Source organism: Chrysemys picta, chromosome 2 (assembly GCF_011386835.1).
Source record: "Chrysemys picta bellii isolate R12L10 chromosome 2, ASM1138683v2, whole genome shotgun sequence".
In the NCBI taxonomy this organism is placed as follows: Eukaryota; Metazoa; Chordata; order Testudines; family Emydidae; genus Chrysemys; species Chrysemys picta.
Window position 1 is genome coordinate 22,123,325 of NC_088792.1, and position 13,685 is coordinate 22,137,009.

At 43.4% G+C, this 13,685-nt stretch overlaps 1 protein-coding gene across 13 annotated transcripts in view; it reads left to right on the top strand.

Moving 5' to 3' along the window:
• Window positions 1-7,513: 7,513 nt before the first annotated feature.
• Window positions 7,514-13,685, top strand: part of DNAJB6 (DnaJ heat shock protein family (Hsp40) member B6) — a 90,616-nt gene continuing 84,444 nt past the window's right edge. For 4 of the 13 annotated variants that reach the window (XR_006176592.2, XM_005297209.5, XM_005297210.5 and 1 more), the window contains exon 1: window positions 7,620-7,758. The gene's annotated coding sequence lies outside the window, so the exon portion shown is untranslated. Of the gene's footprint in view, window positions 7,759-7,861; window positions 8,022-13,685 lie in introns of those variants that run through there. The other 9 variants (XM_065582764.1, XM_065582767.1, XM_065582760.1 and 6 more) reach the window with 6 other exon arrangements.

Below are 13,685 nucleotides of genomic sequence, written 5' to 3' on the forward strand. Positions count from 1 at the left end.
CTGCTGTAGTCCAGCTGATGATGGCATGAATAACGAAAGCCACGTCTTCATCTGCCAGGATGGGAGAGCGTTTCCTAGACAGGGATGGTAAAAAGCATGACGTGCAGCCATTGTAATGTGAGAGCTCAGCATCAGCAAGGAATCCAAGAGTACTCCTAGACTATGGATTGAACTGATCAATTGTGGATGTGAACCATCAATCAAAGGAGACTGTATCATAGCTGCAAACACCTCAAAATATTCTCCTCTGCCCATCAGTTTCATCTCCTTTTGCTCGGGTTAAGCTTCAGCGCGCTGTTCTGCATCCATGAGCTGATCTCATCCAAGCACTGGCCAGCTTGGTGGTAATGGTGTGGTTGTATGTAGTGAAGGATCGTTACAGCTGTGTACCATCTGCGTATTGCTGGCTCTTGAGTCCATGTCATCTGACCAGTTCACCTAGTGGTTGCTTGTGATGTTGAAAAAGACTGGAGAGAGAATTAATTCTTGTGGGGGGCCTCTTTTTGGTTGTCTCTACACAAATAATGAAGTTACCACAGGAACACTGATTGCATGAAATTACTGGTTGCCTTGACAGTCCTGGTGGCAGTTCAGCCCACCCACATAGAAAAGCTTATGCTGAAGGAGCCATATTTACACTGTCATGCAACCCATCTTCCAAATATACCAGCACATAATGAGACTGTTGACTAACCTCACTCATAGTGCTCAGCACTTCTTGCTTGAAGTGAAAAATCTGGCGGCCTCCAAAATGTCAGGCATACTTCCTGCTAAAGCTTTAAATATCATGTCCCCATTTTATAAAGGAGAAAAAACACCCATCAGGGTATGTATTGGCTGTGGCCCAGCATGGGTCATGCTGCAGTCATTTTCCTTACTTGCTGTATACCTGATGTGTGATTATCTCATAACCATGTACCCTGTTGTGTGGTAATACTACACATAGAGCCAATGTATATTTCAACAGTTTCAATATTGAAGCAAAAAGTACATAACTCAGAACACTCCATATTTCATTTTACTTTCATTGGGCAAATCTTGCCTAAGGAGACAAATAGGTTAGAAACGCCATGAGTCCATTGACTAAGAAATGGACAGCAGGCAATAGAGACCATGGAACCAATTCCATGAAGGTGGGATTGTGGGTGAGCTGGCGTGGGGTATTTACATAGCCCTACTATCCCCAAACACCACAGTCTTACTCCTATCTCACACACTGGAGTAAACACTGTAGCCCAGGTATGTGCTAGCTGCTACAGAATGGAACTGAGGATTTCAATTCTTCAGCCTTGTGCCTTTTGAAGGCCTTTGTAAGAACGGAGAGCTCACTTCCTCAGGCTGGACATGCTTTGACATGGCACTTTCCAGCACACAGCATCACCTTTTTCCTGCTTTTCATAAAATATATGGTGTTTCTGTATCGACTTCTGTCAAGGCTGAATCCCCACTCTGTCACTCCGAGTGCAGGAAGTAGGCGCCTGTAAGGAATTTAAAAATTAATACTTTCCCCTTCAGGCTTGTATTAAACTCCCAAGGTTACAGCTTCTCTCTGACCTTGGCTTGGTAAATGCTGCCACCACCCAAATGCAAAAAAACCCCACCCTTTGAACCCAGGAAGGAGCACTTGGAAATTCTCCCTGTGGGGATAAGACGGAGAATATCTTATTGCCCTTATATAAATCCATGGTACGCTCACATCTTGAATACTGCGTACAGATGTGGTCTCCTCATCTCAAAAAAGATATATTGGCATTAGAAAAGGTTTAGAAAAGGCATTAGAGACGGGCAACTAAAATGATTAGGGGTTTGGAACGGGTCCCATATGAGGAGAGATTAAAGAGGCTAGGCTTTTCAGCTTGGAAAAGAGGAGACTAAGGGGGATATGATAGAGGTATATAAAATCATGAGTGGTGTGGAGAAAGTGAGTAAGGAAAAGTTGTTTACTTGTTCCATAATATAAGAACTAGGGGCCACCAAATGAAATTAATGGGCAGCAGGTTTAAAACAAATAAAAAGTTGTTCTTCACACAGTGCACAGTCAACCTGTAGAACTCCTTGCCTCAGGAGGTTGTGAAGGCTAGGACTATAACAGGGTTTAAAAGAGAACTAGATAAATTCATGGAGGTTAAGTCTATTAATGGCTATTGCCGAGGATCAGTAAGGAATGGTGTCCCTAGCCTCTGTTTGTCAGAGGGTGGAGATGGATGGCAGGAGAGAGATCACTTGATCATTGCCGGTTAGGTTCACTCCCTCTGGGGCAGCTAGCATTGGCCACTGTCAGTAGACAAGATACTGGGCTGGATGGCCCTTTGGTCTGATCCAGTATGGCCATTCTTATGTTCTTATGGGTACCCTCAAGCCCTTTCACCCCCATCCCTTCTTCGGGGAAGAGCTAAGAAAGAAAACAAAGGAAATTAGCTGTGGCTATCAGCTAATCAACCAACATGCACAAACCTCTTAGAACACCAAAAATCCAATCCTGTTCTTAAAAAAGGTAAATTTTATTAAAAACAAAAAGGAAAAAATACATCTGGAACTTAGGCTTTTTGCTAGATCTTAAAAGAAACAATTACAAAAATTAAGCACCCGAAACAGCTTTCTTGGGGGTTCAACTTAAAGGTTACAAGCAAAAAAAGCATCTGCGGTTAGCACAGAGGAGATCCACAAGCCAAAATAAGAAATAAACCTGATCGCATCTAGTTGAACATTCTGATCTACTTACACATTTGAAGTTCAGATAAGTAGTTCTAGGCATGATCTGATGATTTATGATCGGACCTGGCTTAAGCTTTACACAGCATTCCTGCTGCCCTCTGTTCCTCCCTTTCACTGAGAGCAACAGACAAAGGGAAAGTTTCTTTCCCCATTTTAAAAAGTTCTATCTAGCCTTCCCATTGGCTCTTTTGGTCAGGTGCCCACTTTTTTCCCCTTTACCTGGGGAACTTTTTAACCCTTTACAGGTAAAGAAAGTAGAGAATAGCTCCAAGAGGGACTTTATAGCTAACTGGCTGGCTGGGTGTCCATAAAAGGAAACCCCCACTCTGCTTCATTTATCACAACTTCTTTCTAAAAGCATGAGCTACCCCAATCCACTACCTATGGCTGTGATGGGATGGGCAGGCCCTACACTGGCAAGGAGGAGGTTAATGAGGCAATCACATTTTCCCTTTTCCCCCCTTATGTTTCTCTCACTCTTGTTACTGCATGAAAAAGATGCACAAACGGTGAAACTGACAGGGATACTGTATACAAACTGCTGTCAAATGCACAAAGTAAATAAACTGGAAAAAATAGAGAAAAATAATTTATTTTCTCTAATATCTTTCAATCATTGTAATCTCAGGTACCAGGTGTAACAGTAATAGGTAAAAAAATCACTTCAGAGAGAAGTGAGATTTTAAATTGATGGTGACCTTTTAATCAAGAATCTTAAGAAAATTACTATGTTAGCATGATATGACAAACCCTAACTGGATAAACTACACTTTAGAAATTTACTATTTCATTAGTTTGTTTCTATACTTTTGCCCATTTGTTTGAATTTTCTATTTGTGGCCTAGGGGAAAAAGCAGTAGACTGGGATTTAGGAAAGCTGGATTCTGTCACTGGCTCTGCCACTGGCCTGCTGGGTGACCTTGGAAAAGCCACTATAACCTCTCTCTGCCTCAGTTTCCCCACATGTAAATGGGAAATAATGATATTTAGTAATTTTGTAAAATGCTTAGTAATCTACAGATGAAAAGTGCTATATAGGAGCTAGGGAATATTAAATTATTACAAAAACACTGGAATTCCTGTGGACAAATGTAAGAATCATTATCACACTTGTATGCAGTAGTGTTGTATCCATGTCAGTCCAAAGATATTAGAGAGCCAAGGTGGGTGAGGTAATATCTTTTATTGGTGCAACTTCTGTTTGTGAGACAAGCTTTTGATCTTACAAAGAGCTCTTCTTCAGGGCCGGGAAATGGTACTCAAGAGTGTCACCTAAATAAAAGGTGGAACAGCTGCATTTCCCTTTCTCCCCACCGCTGGAGGGGTGTTAATGGGACACTTCACTTTGAATGGTCCCTTGAAATATGGGTTAACTACTTACTCCTGGGGGAATTCTGCACCACTGCACATGCGCAGAATTCATGATGCCCGCAGAATTTTTTCCCTGCAGAAAATACATTCTGTACCAGAAGTGCTGCAGTTCCACCATTTGCCCACCAGAGGCCACTGTGGTGCCAGAACAGCCAACAGCATGAATGCCGCAGGGTGTTCTGGTGCCATGGCGGCCTCTGCTGCATTCATGGGTCAGAATGTATTTGCTGTGGGGAAAAAAATTCTGTGTGCGCACAGTAACACAGAATCCCCCCAGGAGTTCCTCACAGCACCCTGCCTGCAGAGCCAGATTAGGACAGAGAGGGGCACACAGGGCTGCTGGGGGGGTCACAGACTGGGGTTCAGAATGGTTAGTGGGGGGACTGACTGGGACATGGGCTCAGGAACTAGTGGGGTGACAGCATTGAGCCAGGGGCTGAATGGGAGTGGGGGTGCATGGTCACATAGGGAGGAGGCTGCAGGGACCCATCAGGATCGGGGGGGACGGGGGGGACAGGGGTAGGTGTGCCTGACTGAATGGGAGAGGCTTGGGATCAGCCAGGGTCTCCCTAATAATCCAGCCCGTCCCCCACCAAAAAAAACTGTTCCATACTGCTCCTCTCCCACCCACACCCAACAACCCTCCAGGTTGACTCCAGGCTCCTTCCCTCTCTCTCACTTCCTCCGTTACCCCTGACACTCCCAAGCCTTTGCACTGCTTCTGACAGGTGCAGGAAATACAGTTCTGTATTTTAATGTAAATGAATTACTCAACGTTCTGTAATAATATGCCTAGTAAGGAATCTATTTGTAAAAAAACAATCTTTTTTTTGTCTGTATTGTTACAGCTATATCTGCTGACAGATATTTTGAAATAAATTACGAAAATAATTGAAACTGGCATGATTATATTGTGTTATTTTGACAAATAAAATATGCAGAATTTTAAAATATTGTGCACAGAATTTTTAATTTTTTGGTGCAGAGTTTTTACGTTTTTGGTGCAGAAGTCCCCTAGGAGTAACTACTTATGCTAAATAATCTGTTCCACCAATGACATTCTGAGGTCAGGTCTACAGTACAGACCTATATCACCATAATTACATTGCTCAGGGGTGTGAAAAATCCACATGCCTGAGCAATATAGTTATATTAACCTCTCGGGTAGCTGGATTAACTACGCTGATAGAAGAAGCTCTCCTATTGGCATAGGAGGGTCTTCACTTAAGGGCTACAGCGGCACAGATGCAGCACTGTAAGTGTAGAGCTGCTTTCAGGAAGTTTCCCAGAGCTGAAGAAGAGCTCTGTGTAAACTCAAAAGCTCATCTCTCTCACCAACAGAAGCTGATCCAATAAAAGATATTATCTCACCCACCTTGTCTCTCTATCACAGTTGGTATCGTTGGCAGCTTCAATAGAAACACCAAGGACCGAATGGACATAGAAAGAGCTGTGCTGTTGACTGCACTAGTTCCCTCTTGGATAGTACCGAGATGAATTTTTTTCTGCTGCCTGTGCTGTTCTTATTTGGTGAATAAACAGAGGACTTTATGTTCCAGAGCTGTCAAAGCATTGGACTCCTATAAAATCTGGCATAACAATTAAAATAAATGAATGTACTTTCTCTACTGAGGTTGGGATTTTCTAAAAGATTAAGGGAGTTAAGTGCCCAGTCTCCAGAGAAATTCATTGCGCACTGGGCACCTAACTCTGTTTGGCCCTTTTGAAACCCCCACCTGACTCCATAAAAACTTCTGGAGAGGGTAATAACAGATCTTGTTCTCAGATCAGACCATGCTGGGCTGGGATTTGCCTAGAGAATTTACAATGAGCAGAATCCTCTGAAACCAGCAAGCACAATAGCTAGGAAGAATTAACCTGTTGTTAACAAGAAACTATGCTCAGCAACTGTCACTGCTTTGATAACACATGTAACACACTCAGATATTATGGTGATAAGGACCATATAAGAATTGGGATAGACAGTAGTTCAAAAACCATAAGTCATGCCTCCAAAAAATTGACTGGTTTAAAAATTAAGAGATTTTTAAAAAAAAATTGGGGTTCTTTTCATTTGCCTTCCAGTTTCTGAGACTTCAGGTTTACCTTTTTAAGCTTTTCCTCACAACTATCAGAGCTAGAACCTTACTTTTATTTTTAAACAAAAACTGAGATTCTGATGTGATCGGGGATCACATCAGAAGAAAGAAAAAGAAAAACACCAACAAGTGTGAAACTTGCAATAAAATTATGTGACATATCAACCATGAGTTAGATAGATAGATACCAGGCTCTTACAGTTTAAATCAGAGATTTCATAGATCCCAAGGCCAGAAGCAACCACTGTGATCATCTAGTCTGCTCTTCTATATTACACAGATACTAGAACTCCTCCAAAATAATTCCTGGAGCATATCTTTTAGAAAAACATTCAATCGCAACCTAAATATTGTACGAGTTGGAGAATCCACCACAACTCTTAGCAAATTGTTCCAATGGTTAATTACACTCCCTGTTAAAAATGTACATCTTATTTCCAGTCTGAAGTTGTCCAGCTTCAACTTCCAGCTATTGGATCATGTTATACCTTTCTCTACTTGACTGAAGAGCCAATTAGCAAATATTTGTTCCCCATGCAGGTACTTACAGACTGTGATCAAGTCAGGTCTTAACCTTCTCTTTGAAAAGCTAAATAGATTGGGGTCTATCACGGTAAGGCACATTTTCTAATCCTTTAATCATTCTTGGGGCTCTTTTCCTATCCATGATTATGCATCCCAGGATGGCATTAGTTCTATTGGCCACAGCCTCGCGCTGGGAGGTCACGTCCAGCTGATTATATACCACGACATCCAGGTTTTTATTAGTCGTTGAGATCTGGGCAGCCTAGAGTGACCAGATGTTCCGATTTTATAGGGACAGTCCCAATATCTGGGGCTTTGTTTTACATAGGCTCCTATTGCCCTCCCAATTTTTCACATTTGCTATCTGGTCACCCTAGGGCACCCTGGGGATCTAACCGTGGCCTGTGGCTGCTGAGGTGAGCAAGGTGCAATGCATCTTGGCCCTGCAGCCCTGGGGGCTGCCCCATGGGACTCAACACAGGGCACCCAGACCTAGTGCAGCTCAGATGCCTTCCAGGTCTCCACCCCATGACCGGGCCACCCTGGCACTGGGCTAGCGCCATCTCTTGGGGTGGCCGCCTGTGGCTGGGTGCCCCCAGGCGGCGTGTGACTCCCTTTCCCCCCTGCCGCGAGGGTCATCTCGGTCCACGGCCTCCTTCCCTCCCCCAAGGTCACCTCGGTCCATGGCTCATGGCCTCGGGGCGGGGCCATGAGAGGCTGGCGACTCGGGGGGCGGGGGCCTGGCGCGCTGCGACGTGCCGTGACGGCCTCGCACATGCCTCCCCCGTCGCCCGCCGTACCACAGCCGCTCAGCGCGCCGCCTACGGCCAGCAGGTGGCGCCGCAGCTCGCTCTCCCAGTCCCCCCCCACTTCCGCCTCGAGGGAAGAGGGCGAGGTCGTTCCAGAAACTTCCGGACATAGGGGGCGTTAGCGGAAGTGACGTTCCGGAGCGCGACGCAATTTCTGTTGGTACGTGCCCGGCCAAAGCTGCTGCAATCGCTGCTGCTCGGAGAGACGGGAGCGCGTCCGCCGTGCAGGCCTGGGCAGGGTGAGCCAGGGGCTCGCGGGGGAGGGTTGTACCGCGATGGCCGGGGCTCCGTCAGGCCGGGCCCGGGGGGCGGGATGCGAGGCGGGCTCTCGCCCTCAGCAACAGTGTTGTTGGTAATGGAGCCTCCCCCCCTTCCGCTGGCCGCAGCGCGGGCGGGGGGGGTGAGCGGAGGCTACCGCTGTGGGGGCGCCGGGCCGCCTGGAATGGCGCTTAGCTCGCTGGGGGCGACCGGGCGCTGGGCCCCGGTTCCGGCCGGGCCTGCGGTGAGCCTTGACCCGAGCTCTGGGGTGAGGCGGGACGCGACCCAGGCGTCGGTCGCCGTGGGAAGGGAGAGGATGCGGGGAGGGCCCCGGCCGCTCGGTTACTCTGACCGGCCGCTGGGTGCCCTGGAGAGACGCCGCGGCTGAGCAAGGAAAAGGCCCGTGTTGATTCCTCGCTGCAAGGCAAACTCAGGCCGCCGAGGGATCTAACGCTGCGCGCGGGCGGGGTGGCGAGAGAGCTTAGAGCACCCCAGGGCGCTCGCAGGTAACGAAGGGGTGACTCACAAGAGCCGCTGTGTAGCCGCCTCTTCGCTGTGATTCCGCCTCAAGTTTTCGGGGGTGGCTCCGTGTGCTAGTTTTTTTTCTTAAAAAGTTAGCGAGGAAAGCAGCCACTGAACCACATGCTACCACTGGAGTTCTTGTACATTACTTGTTTACAGTAAAACTTTCATGCACCTGTGAGTTTCCTGCTTCAGTCGGTAAGGGCAATAGTAGCAGCCCAGTGCGGTGTTCGTAAAGGCGAGGGGCGGTTGGATGTTTTGTGTTTGATGTTGCTAAGTTTCCCACGCCCAGTGTCCCTGTGAAGGTGAGGCAGATGGTTCATGTCATCACTACTTGCAGGATTTCTGGGATGGCAGTGAGTGGGCAGTGGAGTCTCTGGTCTTCCTGCTGGTAATAAAACTTTAAACTAGCTTCAGTGTGGTCACAACTAATATGGTTTGAAGTTGACTTGTCTGCAAAACTGGCTTCCTCTTTGAGGCAAAAAGAACATGGAACAAATTATTCAAGACATTAAGATCATTGAAGCCCTTTCTCATTGTTTTAACTAGTAACTTTATAACAATAGATAGAAATTGGTGTGTTTAGCATAGAGCATTGTTCTAACTGGGCCAAGGTGGCATTATAGAAGCTAATTTTTTATAACAAGGTTTTAAATGTACATGGTCAAACTTTTGACATGGCATAGCAATTTAGTTGTCAGTATTGTGCGGGGTGGATAAAAATTAATGACTTAAAAACAAAGAATTGGATTTTTTTATTTAAATTGGATTTTTTTTGTGATTAAATGCTTTCTGAGGAAAAAACCTATCTAAAGGTTGTTTTAAGATACATTATAGTTCAAAGATACCTCATCATGGAATAAGGATTATACATTCTAATTCTGTAGTATGAGACTATATATTCATGTAATGTTTAAGAAAAGTTTTGTAAATGGGAAGGGAGGGACAGACAGAGTAGAAACAAAAGTGAAACTGTTTGAGCACCATACCCAAGATGTCTTGAGGTCTTTCTGAGTGTGATTTGAGCCTTCATTGACTTGTGATTCTACCATTCTCTCACTAGATGGGGAAAACCTATAATGCCAGCAGGCTGTAAAAGAGACCCAGTTTGGGAATAAGAGCCATTCAAGAAATATGTTTGCTGCTGACGTTTTAAAGAAAGTCACACCAGTGAACTGGCAGAAATCACTTAAGCACTTGGGTTCAGAGACTGTTGAAGTGATAATCTCACTTTTAACAGCAGTAGCTTCTTCTGCTGGTGTAGAAAGAATATTTTCTTCCTTTGGACTAATTCATTCCAAATTGAGAAATCATTTGGGACCTGAAAAAGCAGAAGAGCTTGGTTTTCTTTTCCAGATTATGAACAAACAGGAAAATGAAGGTGAAGACGACTGAGTTAACTGCAGAAGCCAGTATTTTAAGTTTCTCATGTTGATCTGGCTGACATACTTGATTTAACTTTTTTAAAGTTTCTTTAACTATTTTAAACAATTTTAACAAAAACAAATCTGATTTTTAAAAAAAACTTGAATGTTGAACTAAATTAAAAAATTCATATGCTTGTTTTGTTAAAATATTATGTTTGCTGTTGAAGGAAAAAAATCCAGAATACTAGTTGTTGATTTAAATAAATCAATTTAAATGTCTGTCTGGTGATCTCCTCCTAATACAGCATGGCAAGAAAGTTCTCCAAATAGTAATGATTAACCTACTGAATTGTAGATAGTTCACCTCCCAATAACTTCGTAAATACCTGCTTCAGTTATCTTTGGTAAATGAAATAACCAAACAATCATTCATTTTCTCATATAGCTGTAAAACTAATCTGAAAAGTTTTCAAAATAAATGACTTTTAAAATGTATAGTGTGTACCTTCTAAAAATGAAACCTACATCTATCTCTGAGTTGTGAAGAATATGTATTAAGCTTATAACAACCAAAAAGAATGCAGTTTTACATAGAAATCCGTGATTAAATCGAGTCTTCCTGACTAGTGACTTAAATCATTATTTAAAGCAATTTGACTTGCACAAAACCAGGGTTGATTTGATTTGTAGAATATCAGAAAAAAAACATGGTTTTGGCCTAGTTTGAGTGATGGGAATGGCCTTGGGGTCTGTTAGTTCCATGCTCTGATTATATGGTCCTTTTGCAGTTATTGCAGTACTTCTGAAGGGTGAAGAATCCAGACCCATATGATTATTCAGTTTTTGGGGTATGAGGTATTGTTTAACTCCAGTTAGAAAAGATGTTTGTCTCCAGATGGGGAGGTGTAAGAACTTGGCAGTTAAGTTAAACGGTAGTTATGTTACCTTACTGGGCTGACTAAATAGTCAGCTGAAGTCTGTGTAAGCCAATGGGTAAATCTGCTTGCCAGGACACTTATGACTTTTTTTTTTAATTGTGAACAGGGAATGAACAAATTACGTAAAGGTTGGTTTTATAAGCTCATTCATTTGAGCCCTATAGATAGTCCTTGTGTTAGCTCTGGCTATGACCACAGAGCCGTTCTGATCAGATGTTTACATAATTTGTTTAAATCCTCTTTCCAGTTTCTTAGACTGAATTCAGTTGGTTAGTGGACCATGGAATTGTTTATATTTTGTCACAAGAAAATTATCACTAATGTCCAGTGAAAACATGAAAATAACTTTCCTTTGAAATTTAGAAGTGAGAACAGCAGGATTTTTTGACTTCCTGTAGCTGAACAACTAGTCCCAGCAAAATCAAAACTTCAGATATAAATTAGCATAATTTCAGAGCACTATAAGAAGTTTAAAAATAAACCTGTCAACTTTCTCAAACTTTTTTCACCTCCCCAAAATTTTTTTTAGTGATTGTTGGATGAAATCATTTGAGGAAAATTTTTCTAAATCTCTGGAAAAAATCTTAACTAGTTCAGTTCAATGCTGGTGCAAAGTTAAGAAACCAGTTGGAAAAAGCAGGAAAGCTTGTTTTCCTTTTCTAATTTAGGAATAATAAAAACTAGGTGTAAGAGGATGAGCTCTACTAGTTTTTAAATTTTTGATGGACATGGTGTCCACAAAAGTATTTAGTCTAACTTTTGCTGAATTCAGTGGAAGTCAAGAGCCTAAATACCTCTGTTTCCAATCACCGTGGCCCAAATATACAATCAGCTCAGTTCACTAGCTACAGATAATACTACCATTGTTTAATAAATCAGTTAATTTTAAATGCAAAACATGCTAAACTTTTTCTTGTATATCTAGTATACCCGCGGACACACTAAAGTTTGCATCCCCAGAAGGTCTTCCTGACTCTTGAGGCAAAGACAATAGAATTAGGAAAATATAAAGGGAGTAAAAAGACATTCTAGTTAACTATTGGTTGGGGAATAAAGCACTCTCTGATTCTGTGAGTATGGGATCCCCATATCTGGTGGGCTGGTAACCTGATGTAAGTAATACTCCTGGGGGAATTCTGCACCAAAAAAATTCTGTGCACAATATTTTAAAATTCTGCATATTTTATTTGTCAAAATAAAAGTACAATCCCACCAGTTACAATTATTTTGGTAATTTATTTCAAAATGCCTATCAGCAAGTACATCTGTAACAATACAGACGACAACAAAAGATTCAGGAAATGTTTTTTACAAATTCCTTACTAGGTATATTAATACAGAACTCGAAGTAATTCAATACAGAACTGTATTTCCCGCACCCCTCAGAAGCAGGGCAAATGCTTGGGGGAGTCCAGGGGTGCAGTGGAGCAGAGCTGAAGGAGAGGGAAGTAAATTGCTGGGAAGGAACCTGGGTCTGAACTTGGAGGGTTGTTGGGTATGGGTGGGAAAAGTATGTAACAGGTGTTTTTTGGGGGAGGAGGGAGGGATTGTTAGGGAGCTTCTGCCATGCAGACCTGGCTAAGATTGTAACTTGCTAAAATTTAAGTTTTAATTGCTAGAGAACTTGTCTTGTTTGTAACCATATGTCTTTTCCTCTTGCTTAGAATCACTTTTAAATCTGTTTTTTGTTAATACATTTATTCTTGATTATTACAAAACAATCTCTGTGAAGGGTGAGTCTTCAGCTAACCTAACAGATGTGTGCTCTGCCTTTTTGGAGGCAGAGAACCTAATTTCTGAGTATCCAGTGAGACGGATACCTGGATGCTGCAGGGAGATGTCTTAGGTGAACTTGGGAACTGGGATTCAGTGGGCTGTAACCCACGAAAGCTTATGCTCTAATAAATTTGTTAGTCTCTAAGGTGCCACAAGTACTCCTGTTCTTTTTGAGGATACAGACTAACACGGCTGCTACTCTGAAACCTGTCTTTAGACTGAAGAGTTTGCTGGCAAGGCAGATAGGCTGTTGTGTCAGAGAGCTGACACTGAGTTTAGCAGCAGCAAAGCTCTCACTCTTGCTAAGTCAGAGTGATAAAACAGTGGCTCACAGTTCTGCGAGTTCTAAGCATGACATTACAGTTCACCAGATGTAGAAACTAAGCAGCAGAACATACAGTTAACTTTGGCTGTAACTGTACCTTTCTCACTTTCTCCACCCACCATGCTCTAGCAGCAGCAGGGATGTGGATGGAACATGCACGGAGAGGAGACATCAAGTTCAAATCTCCCCGTGATGGGTTCCTCCGGGGTGCCACCTGGAACTGGGGTACCACTGAGTTCCCCTGACCCACCAGCCTGGGCTCCCTTTTACACTGTACTGCTATGACAAGCTGCCAAGCCCTCTCCAGGCTCCATCCTGCACATATACCAGCACACACAGGTACGGACACACCTCGCTGCAGTACATGCAGGCAGGCTTTTTAACCAGCCCCTGCATGGTAAAGCTTCAGCTAGGGTGCCTCCCAGTTCCTAAGGCACGCACACCCTGTGGAGTATAAACCCAAACCTATACCGTCTTGCGCTGCATAGGGAACTGTTCAGTATAAGCTCATGAAATTCGCCCCCTCACTCAGTGTGGAGAGGAATATACAACAACTTTCTGCCCCAAGTTATGACTCCCACAAACTGGTTTTAGATAAAGCAGAAACAAGTTTAACTACAAAAGAGAGATTTTAAGTGATTATAAGGGATATCAAACAGATCAAAGCAGATTACCTAGCAAATAAACAAACTGCAAACTAAGCTTAATATCACAGATCAGATATGAATAGCAAATTCTCACCCTAAATGATGATACAAGCGGACTGCAGATTCTTAAGGGGCAAGCTGCACTTGCTTACAGCTTGGAATCCCCAGGTGTTCCATTCACAAGCTAAAAATCCCTTTAGCCTGGGTCTAGCACTTCCCCTAGTTTAGTCTTTGTTCCTCAGGTGTTTCCAGGAGCCTTCTTGGGTGCGGAGTCATTGAAGGACCCAGATGATGTCACTCCACTGCCTTATATAGCTTTTGCACATGGTGGGA